The sequence below is a fragment of the Thermobia domestica genome, chromosome 10, assembly GCF_964235325.1.
Source record: "Thermobia domestica chromosome 10, izTheDome1.hap1.1, whole genome shotgun sequence".
Classification (NCBI taxonomy): Eukaryota; Metazoa; Arthropoda; class Insecta; order Zygentoma; family Lepismatidae; genus Thermobia; species Thermobia domestica.
In genome coordinates, this window is record NC_137463.1 from 269,033,923 (window position 1) to 269,044,607 (window position 10,685).

Genomic DNA, 10,685 nt, shown 5'->3' on the forward strand with positions numbered 1-10,685 from the left:
TGAAAGTATTTGACCACTCTGATGAATGTGACATACAAGGATGCTTTTCCAGTAATTGCAGAACTAAATATTTGGTGACTCACCATCACCACCCCATCAAACCTCTTTAGCTTGCTCCTGGCAAAAAGATTATATTTTCCGTATAATTAAACAGATAAATATTTTAAGAAACAAAAGTGTGTGAGCGTAGCGTAGTCACTAGCGCTCTTTCCTTTGGTCTGAGCGATCCCAGGTTCAATTCCAGCTGGGTACCTCATTGCAAAGGCGTCAAAGTCTTTTCAGGACTGCTATCCTGAGGATTTCCTGTGTTTCGCTCATTCATACCAGCCAAATGTCGGGATGGAACGTAACATGAAGGTCCCAGGATGCTTTCTTCCCACTTCCCCGGGTAGTGTAATCGCCGAGGGACGACATCTCTCATACGTGACGGTCCAAAATGGCCCTAGATGCCTATAGTCCAAAAATATAATTCCGTAATTCCCTAATTCTAACAACTACAAAAACATTGGGAAGTGAAATATTTCATTAACTACTTTAACACTAATGCGTAAAAGTTTTTTTTTTTTTTTTTTTTAAGTTTCACTACATAAAATAAAAGTTTTCCCATGATTTTTATTATACAAGTTATCCCTACCAAAGACGCAAATTTTTTTTTCAAAGAGGAATCAATTTTAATTAGGGCGAACTTCCTTGTACCCTCTCCTGTCAATTCGCACACTGACCACAACTGTGGGTATGGCTACAAACAACGAAAATTAATAATTCTAACCTGTTCTTTTTTCTTTTTTTGCCAAAGCAAACCATAAATTTGATTGTAATTTATTGCTGGATTTTTATGTATTTTATGGTGGTACACTAAAAATAATTTTAAAAATAGTTATTATGATTTGCTATTAAGTACTGTTCGTATTGAAGAGAGAATATTAACAGTGTAGAGCCAGTGCCAAAAAAGTGACCAGTAGGGATGGATTGTCAATGATACTGACCAGGGAAGGGTCCGAATGGGGCACTCGAGTTGTCGAACGATATGCATCTTATATGAAACTATGCACATATGCAGATGTCTGTATTTTCATTTATTTTCGATATCCGAAACAGTTAAATAACAATTTAAAATAAAGTGCGTTTTAAGCTTTGGTCAATGTTTCTTTTGTTAAAATAATCAATCCAAAGCCATGAATAGTCTTGCTATTTCATATGCCACATGATCCACTTTCTCTTTTACAATGTGAATCTGAATTCAAGATGGCCACTCAATATGGTGGTCAGAATGTTCATTACATTATCATTAGCAGATCTTATCATGCATCTACTACTAAATATTTGACGTTAATTTCTGTGGCCATTCACGCGTAGAACGATGATTCATTAGCTTTCTGTGTTGCTTGGCCCTACGGTCGGCCATATTTCTTCCGGCTCTCCTGCTTTCCCATGTTGCCCTCAGCCGCTATAAATTTGTATATGTACATAGTTTCACACCCTCTTTCATATCTGATACATGTCGTTCGGCAATACCGAGAAAATTCCGAGTATCCGGGCGGCCCAGTCCACCTCTGCTGTCCCGTGACAAAATAACCGTAACACGAACAGAGTAGAAACGCTCTCATGATCGTGACACAATTTTAACGAATTTCCTTTTATCTGGTTATTTCCTGAGAAGTATTATTGTGACACGCATTTCTTTCAGTTTTTGTATATATTTTAACCACAAAATCGTTACTCACTCACTGTCAGTTGAATGATACACCTGTTCTCTTGATAAACGCTAAATGTGGCATTTTGTAGTGTGGTATCTTTTATCCTTCTATTCATTTTTAAATTTACAAACTACCTATCATATTGTACCCTTACATATTAAATTGTACCTCCCTTCCAAATGCAAGGTGTGACAGGCATTATTATTATTATTTCACGAGTTTTTAAAAACTTCTTTCGTTTAAATAATACCTTTGAAAAGCTTTTCAAAAGTGTCAGGCCCGTAACTAAGAAGGGAGAGGGGGCGAGGAAAAGGATAGATTAGTTCCAGGACCTGCCAACAGGCAGAATATTTAATAATATAGTCGATATATACACACTGGGGCATGCCCACAGAGAGCGGTCCACCGGGAAAAAGACTATTCCCCAAAACTTCATAATTCGATGTATATTTGTACACTTTCTTAATAAAACTAGCAGCATTTCCTTTCTCTATCCTTTGCAAGTCATGTTGAAGAATAATGGACTGAAAGTACAATCACGAATAAAAGTTTAATAAATGAGTTTAATGTAGTTCGTGACATTATTTCCTCTTTCCGCTAATGATGAGCGCAAGAGTCTTGATCTTGCAGTTTTTGCAAGACTCTTGCATGCAAGACCAAGACCAAGACCAGGAATCTCGATGCAAGACCAAGACCAAGACCAGGAATCTCGATGCAAGACCAAGACCAAGACCAGGAATCGCGATGCAAGACCAAGACCAAGACCAGGAATCGCGATGCAAGACCAAGACCAAGACCAAGGGGTGCAAGACCAAGACCAAGACTCTTGCGCAAGAGTCTTGCACAAGTACCGGCTCAGTGGTAGAGCGGTCACGTGTGGTTATACGGGTCCCTGGTTGGATCCTAGCTAACATTATACTACAACAATAAATCTATATTATAAAATTGAAAGTGACTATTTTTGTGACTCCTAATTTCTTGACCACCCGACCAATCTCGATCAAATTGTCAACATAGATGCAGTTTGGGCCTGGGAGTGTTTTCATCATTTCACTTTGACGGTAAAACTTAGGGGAGGGGAGAAGGGGGAGTTATAAAATAATAAATAAAACTTAATAACTCTTGAACCAAACGAACAATCTCAATGAAATTTTTAACATAAATGAGGTTCAAGCCTGGAATGTTATATGTCAGTTCACTTTGACGGAGCAACGTAGTGGAGGGGAAGGTGTACAAAAATCAATATGAGTAAAAATAAAAGTGACTAAGTTTGTGACTCAATAACTCTTGAACCAATCTCAATCAAATTTTTAACATGTATGAGGTTCTTTCCTGGAAAGTTTTTTAGAGTTTGTTTCACTTTGATGGTGGAACCTAGGGGAGGAGGAGGGGAAAGATATTTAAAAATGACCGATATTAAAATGGAATCTATAGTTTTGGGGGTCGCTGAGAAACAGTGACACTTCCGATGCTGTTTAAATCGAAATTCAGCCCCGTAGCTTGTTGGAGGGGAGGGGAGATATATAGAAATAATCGAAAATGATGAATATTATAACGAGATACTTTGTATCGATTCATAATTGGGATATAGTATACGTAAGACCGTCTGAGTTCCAGAAGAAGCTGGACGCTCATACTTTTAGGGATTATTCATTGATTATCTACGAACTTAGAAAGGGGGTAACAAACCCACTTTCATTTACTTATCCACTGATACAAAAATAAAAAAAGAACGTACCTATTTGCCCTTGTACTTTATATGCTATAGCGCATTACATTATATGCAACAAGGATTTTGGTCTGCATCATGATATAAATTTAAAAATATTTAACATTTTTCGAATCGAAATCAACAAAATTTATTCTAGAAAGTAAAAATAGAATGTTAAGCACATATAATGAAGACAACGCAGTGATTTAATTTGGTAACGTATAAATATATAATATGAAGTATCCTCGCGCACGGAAGACAGGGGGTTCTCATGTATACTATTACCCATAATTGCATATATCTCGGGCAGAAAGTGCTTTTACACAAGCACCATACCTATTATAATGCTAATTTAAAAAAATAAAAAAAAAAAGATGAATGTTCTAACATAATTAATATATATGTAGTGGTTGTTTTGTTGGATGCTATATCGTTGTTTGTGTGAATATACGTTAAAAGGTAATCAAAGAATAAATTACTTAATATTTATCATTGGCTTGTAATTTCATTAAAAAGGGTGATCATCTTAGTGAATATAACATTTGAAGATATTTTAAAGTGTAAATGAGTATTGCCACTAGAGATATACTTATATTAATTGTACTAGGGTTGATGACTACCTTTGGTGAGTCGTTGTAAAATTTTTGGTTTACCTCACCCGGGATTTTGTAAATTCATATCCCGAAGTTTAAAGTAAGGGTGAATTTACCATAATAAGAAGGTTTATGAATATTAACTCAACTGTTCTTAGAAGTGGCAGAGTAATCATAAGAAAAGTCATGATTGGTGAGACAGTAGAGAATGAAATTGTTGACGGTGTTAACAATGAGCAGAATATAGCTCCCATTACACCTGGAATGTTGACACTAGAAGATAGAATCCTAATAGCGTTACAGCGACAGGAACAACGACTGGAACAAAGCCGAAAGGATGATTTAGAAGCCATGAAACAAAATTTAGCTCAGATGTCCGAAGAATTAAAACAAACGGTACAGCAAAAATCTGAAGAATCTAGTAGACAATATGAAGAATTGAGTAGACGATTAGAACAAATAGATCAAAAGTCAGAAGAAACAAAACAATCTGTAATACAAGCTGTGAGAGACATCACGTTACAATTTGATGAGAAGCTAAAAAGATTATCTGAAGATTGTAAGGATAACTACAATCATGTAATTCAAGAAGTTAATATTGTAAAAAAAGATTTTGAAGTAATGGAATCTTCTGTTCGTCAGCAAAAGATTCAGGTGACAGATAATTCTAACCAAATACGTGCAAATACACAATTGATATCTACCATGCAGGAGGAAATTAAGACGTTACAGATTAAAGACAATGCATACAACAATAACGTTGTTACTGATCGTTTGGAGTTCCTTCACCCCCAAGAAATGCCCTCGCATTCACCCGAAGCAGATCGACGTGGACCTTGCTTTACCTCTTCTTCAAGTAACCCATCCGATGATGATATTATTTTGGAAAGAATTCAGCGAAGGAATACAGATGGGCGGAAAAGAGATGGTGGAACTACGCATAACACAGTAGGTAGAAATTTTCATTTAACACGAAATGGTGAAAGAAATATAAAGTTAAGTGTAAAAATGAGTGAAATACGAGCTATGAGTAAATTTAGTGGTAGGCGCAATGAAAATGCTACTTCTTTCCTGGAAAAATTTCAGGATGAATGCAGTATAATGTGTATAGATAAATCTCAATATATGAAACTAATCCCTCATTTATTACTCCCACCGTGTTCTTTATGGTTCAAAGCAGTACGGGAGCACGTCAAAACATATGAGGAATTCAAAGCAGCGTTGATAGCAAATTATGAGAACGACTTTTTACTTGCTAACAGAGACGCTATGATTAGAAACCAACCTTTTCATCCTCGCTTACATAAATCTATTGTTGATTTTGTTGTGAACACTTACAATGAATTAAAAGTTGTAAATCCATTACAATCTGAATCCAGAGTAATTGCATCTATCCGAAATCTACTACCTTTTAAATTGCAACAAATTCTGCTTTCTACCCAGTGCATAAGTTTTAATCATCTGCTAATGCTTGTTCAATATTACGAAAGTCAATACCAGGCACAGAATAATCAAACTGGAGTAGGTAAAATGAGAAATAATTCAGATAACCTTAAGTCAGTACCTGTCCGGAATATGAATATCCGTAACGTAAACAATACGGAACATAACCTGGATAGAGTAAATTTAAATAATCAGAATAGACAAAGATATAATGCGAATTTACCTAACCTAACTAATTGTGATGATAATTATGTCAGACCATTTAACCGAAGTAGGTTCCAAAACAGACGAAATGTATGGCGTGATTCTAGAAATACTGTAAATCGTATTGATAGACGTAACTTTAATTTAAGAGATGGCACTACATATCAGAATCAAAACAATAATGCAATTCCTGTACAAAATAATAATGCGGAACCTAATCAAGATTGTGCAATACAATGTACTTTATTGGAACCATATACAAGTACGAATTTAAACTGACTGCAGCTGATGTGTTAGGGGTTAAACCCATATCAGCTATTGATTCTTATGAATATTATCTTCAAATTTATGTGTTAAGGTCAATAATGAAAACAATCTTTTACATGATGTATGTGTAAATAATGATTCGGAAATAGCAGTCAATAGATGTCAATATCAATTTGTGAATGTAGTAAATCATTGTTGGTTTACAGATGATAACATCAATGACGGTTTTAGTGTTGAAGAAAATTTTGTATTTTTAAAATCCTATAGTACTGCCAGAATACCTATCAAAATAAATGGATTAAGCACAGAAGCTTTATTGGATACGGGCGCAAATGCATCTTTGCTATCGTATTCGTTGTGGAAAGCAATTGCTAGTGATTATTCAAATTCTAAATTACAAAGAGCAGAGAATCTTATTATAGTAGATTTTACCGGTAAACACAAAAAGAGGGTAGCTGGGATTACTCATATCACAATAGCCATTCAAAGTTTTGAGATATCTATTCCTATTTTGGTGATAAAAGAATTGAATGAAAAACTAATCATTGGTTTAGATTTATTGTCGCAATTACGTGTAATGCTCGATTTCAGAAATCAAACTTTAACGATACCCGGTCTTCCTCAAGAGATCGTTCAAAAACTTCTTCCCAAATCTGATGATATTGCTTGTCAATATAATATTGTTCCTAATGTATTGAATAATGTTTCTGTAATTTCAGAAAGTGATAAATTAAATGATCAATTAACACAAGTTACGCAAAATTTAATGGATTCGAAAGATGATGTATTGTTTTCTGAGTGTGTTAAATCACTTGAAATGAGCCTCGACTTTATAGAGGATACAGTAAAAACTCACTTTAAGGATATCTTATATAAACACAAGAATGTTTTTTCACAACGTCCCGGATGTTGTAAGGATTTTATCTATTCTTTTAAGGTTAAGACAGACAAACCTATTGTGACTAAGCCATATATAATTCCTTACCGATACAGAGAAAATGTACGTCAACAAATTGCAGACATGTTAAGAGATGGAATCATTAGGCCCTCACGAAGCGTTCACCTTAATCCGTTACATGTAGTCCCTAAGAAAAATGGTTCCCTACGTGTAGTTTTGGATCTGAGACGTACAAATTGCCATATTGACTTAGAACAAGTGAGGTATCCACCAGTGGAAGAAATATTAGCCTCTTTACAGGGCAATGCAGTGTTCGGAAGTTTAGATTTAATACTAGCCTATAATCAGGTCGAATTGCATGAAGATTCGAAACCTTATACCGCGTTCAGTTTTGAAGGTCATTTGTACGAGTACAACCGTGTAGTCTTTGGGCTTATCAATGGTAGTGCGGCGTTAGCTTAAATAAACTTAATTAGCTTAAATAAACAGCGTGCTTAAATAAAGTCTTAGGTCAAGACTTACGCAGCAACGTAATTACCTACGCTGACGACATTTTGATAATGAGTAAAAATCCTCATGAATACTTAAAATACCTGGATATTGTTTTAGAGAGATTGGAAAGTTCGGGTCTCACTGTCAACATACAGAAATCCAAATTTTTACAAAATTCTATAGAATTTCTTGGCTACCAAATTGATGCATCCGGTGCACCGACGAATGTAAAACAGACACGGCAAGTATTAGGACTCTTCAATTGGTTTCGCAAGGCCATCCCACGATTTGCTGAGATAGCTCAACCTTTATTTATGATTACAAAAAAGGGAGTACCATGGCAATGAGGTCCGATTCAAGAATCTAGTTTTACTAAGTTGAAGGAGAGTGTAAAGCGAAACATCCATTTGAACCATCCTCGATACGATGTTCCTTTCTATGTTCAGTGCGACGGTTCTCAACTTGGAATCTCTGCGGTACTCTGGCAACCAAATCCAACTATCAAGGAACCGGCCGTTATCCATTGTGCTAGCCGTACTCTAAAGAAAGCTGAGAAAAGCTAAGCTATACAACTACGGAAATTGAATTATTGGCCGTACGTTTTGCAGTACAAAAATTTGCTCCGTATCTCAGCGAATGCCATTTTATAGTACTTACCGACCATAATTCATTACGATATCTTAATGGTATAAAAGGATACAATAACAGACTACTTCGTTGGTCGTTAGAGCTTCAGTCTTATGACTTTGAGGTACAACACATCAAGGGAGTAGATAATGGACCCGTAGATACTTTATCACGTTTGTTTCCTGGAGAAGAACAACATATATTGTCTATCCACGAATTTAAGGTCTTACAGGATGAAATAGCCACTATTTCAATGGAAGATTTAAGGGAACATCAACTGAATCATCATGAATACAATCAAATCATGAAACATTTGTCTTCTTGTAGTGCGGAATGTAATTGCCCCAAACAATGGAATTCCAGATTTAAACTATCCAACGGAATACTGCTTATTAGAGATTTTAAGTTCAAGTCCAGAAATAAAATTTGCATACCACCTACGTTGACAACCCGCATATTAAAAGCCTATCATGATGATTTCGGTCATTTTGGTTATATGAAAGTATGTGCCTTGATTAATAAATCTTTTTATTGGAGAGGAATGAGAGTCCAAATCAAGAATCATATCAAGGACTGTATTGAATGTATGCAAATAAAACACAACTACCAGGCTGTGCAGAAACCTATGCTATCGATAACCCCAGAGAGACCACATTCGTTCATATCTATTGATCTATATAGACCGTTACCGCGAGCAGCTACAGGAGAAACTTATTTACTTACCACTATGGATATTTTTTTGCGCTATGTAATAGCTTACCCTCTGCGTAGAGCAACTTCCGCTGCTATCATAAATAAAATTTTGAATGTATACATTCCACATTGTGGTCCTGTCAAACACATATTATGTGATAATGGTTCACAATTCAAAAGTGATGTGTTTATTAAAGCAATGAATAAGGCTAACATTAAAATTCATTTCGTAACTCCGTACCATCCTAGTAGCTCTATTGTAGAAAATGTGCATCGTAATTTTGGTATGTTGTTTCGACACTTTTGTAAAGACAAACATACCGAATGGATTCAACATGTTAATCAAATCACGTATCTTTTGAATTATTCGATATCAGACACATTGGGCGTGTCTCCTGCTAATGTACCTAACGGTTCTGATTTGATTTTCCTTGTGGAACAACATTTTAATATCAAGTTGGAAGATTCGGCAATCGTAGATTCTTCAAATTTAGTGAATATGGTAAAAATTCGAAGACACAACAAATTTTTGAAGCGTAATTCTAAATTAGAGCCTCTACAAGAAGGAAAATATCGAATCAAGACCAATGACTTAGTTTTTGTTAAACAACACCCACAAAGTAATGCGTTGTTAAAGAAGATTTATAAATTTTGTGATGTTTTCTCAGGTCCTTATTTATGTTTCAAGGAAATAAACCCTAAAGTTTTTGAATTGTTGAACGCTAAAACAGGTACGTCAATTGGACTTCGTAATATAGACGAGTTGAAGGTTTGGAGACCTTCCCAGTATACAAGAGAAAAATGGATGCAACTGGTAAAAAAGTTAGTGGCACCTGACATTCTTGCTCAAATAAATAAGAATGAAGGAAACTAAGGGTGATTTTGTCCTCTATCTTGTTGCTTCATTATTTTCATCAGTTAGTACCTTTATCTTTTCACCATATTCCCCGTAAGTCTGTGTGAAAATAAATTTATTTCCTTCTTTTCGCTCACCCGAGCATAGGTTACATTTAATTTTTGATTTTTTTTACTTAATTTAATTTTCTTTAATTCTCATTAACAAATATTCATTTCCAAATGATTTTAATTCTGTTTTGCTAATGTGAAAAATTATAATTCGATTTATTATTGATTAAAAACAAAGGTTATTTATATTATATTGATTTGTGTTGAAACTTTATTGTCAAAGATTATATTTAGTATAAGGCTCATTCTATTAATTTAATGATCTGACGACCGTACCCATGCGTCACCTTATATGATATTCGGATAAGATTCTTTTGTATCCCGACACCTTATTGATATGATACATAATTATTATATAATTCACTCTGGAAAGATCAACCATTTTTTTAACATGGCCGTTTTTAATGATGATTGGAACTATTGATCATTGTAATTTATGTTTCAGAATGTAATTATCTCTTACGCTTTTGATTTCGAATCCTTCGTTAATTGTATTAGTAAGCGACGACCTTTTAATGGTAAAAGATAAATAATAGTGGAATGAAAGTTTTGTTGTAAATGTATTTATATGAGATAACTGAACGAAGTTATATATGAGGGACGATTAAAATGTAAAGAATACAACTATTATCATGTTATTATTATAAACGGACCAGTGATTCTTAAATATAAAAGCCAAGCTTTCATGTAACTTTTATATTTAGTCCCTTTATCGAGCGACATTTTCTATAACGAGATATTTTGTATCGATTCATAATTGCATATATCTCGGGCAGAAAGTGCTTTTACACAAGCACCATACCTGTTATAATGTTAATTAAAAAAATAAAAAAAAGATGAATGTTCTAACATAATTAATATATATGTAGTGGTTGTTTTGTTGGATGCTATATCGTTGTTTGTGTGAATATACGTTAAAAGGTAATCAAAGAATAAATTACTTAATATTTATCATTGGCTTGTAATTTCATTAAAAAGGGTGATCATCTTAGTGAATATAACATTTGAAGATATATTAATTGTACTAGGGTTGATGACTACCTTTGGTGAGTCGTTGTAATATTAGTGTCTAATCCATGATTTTCGAGGTCGCT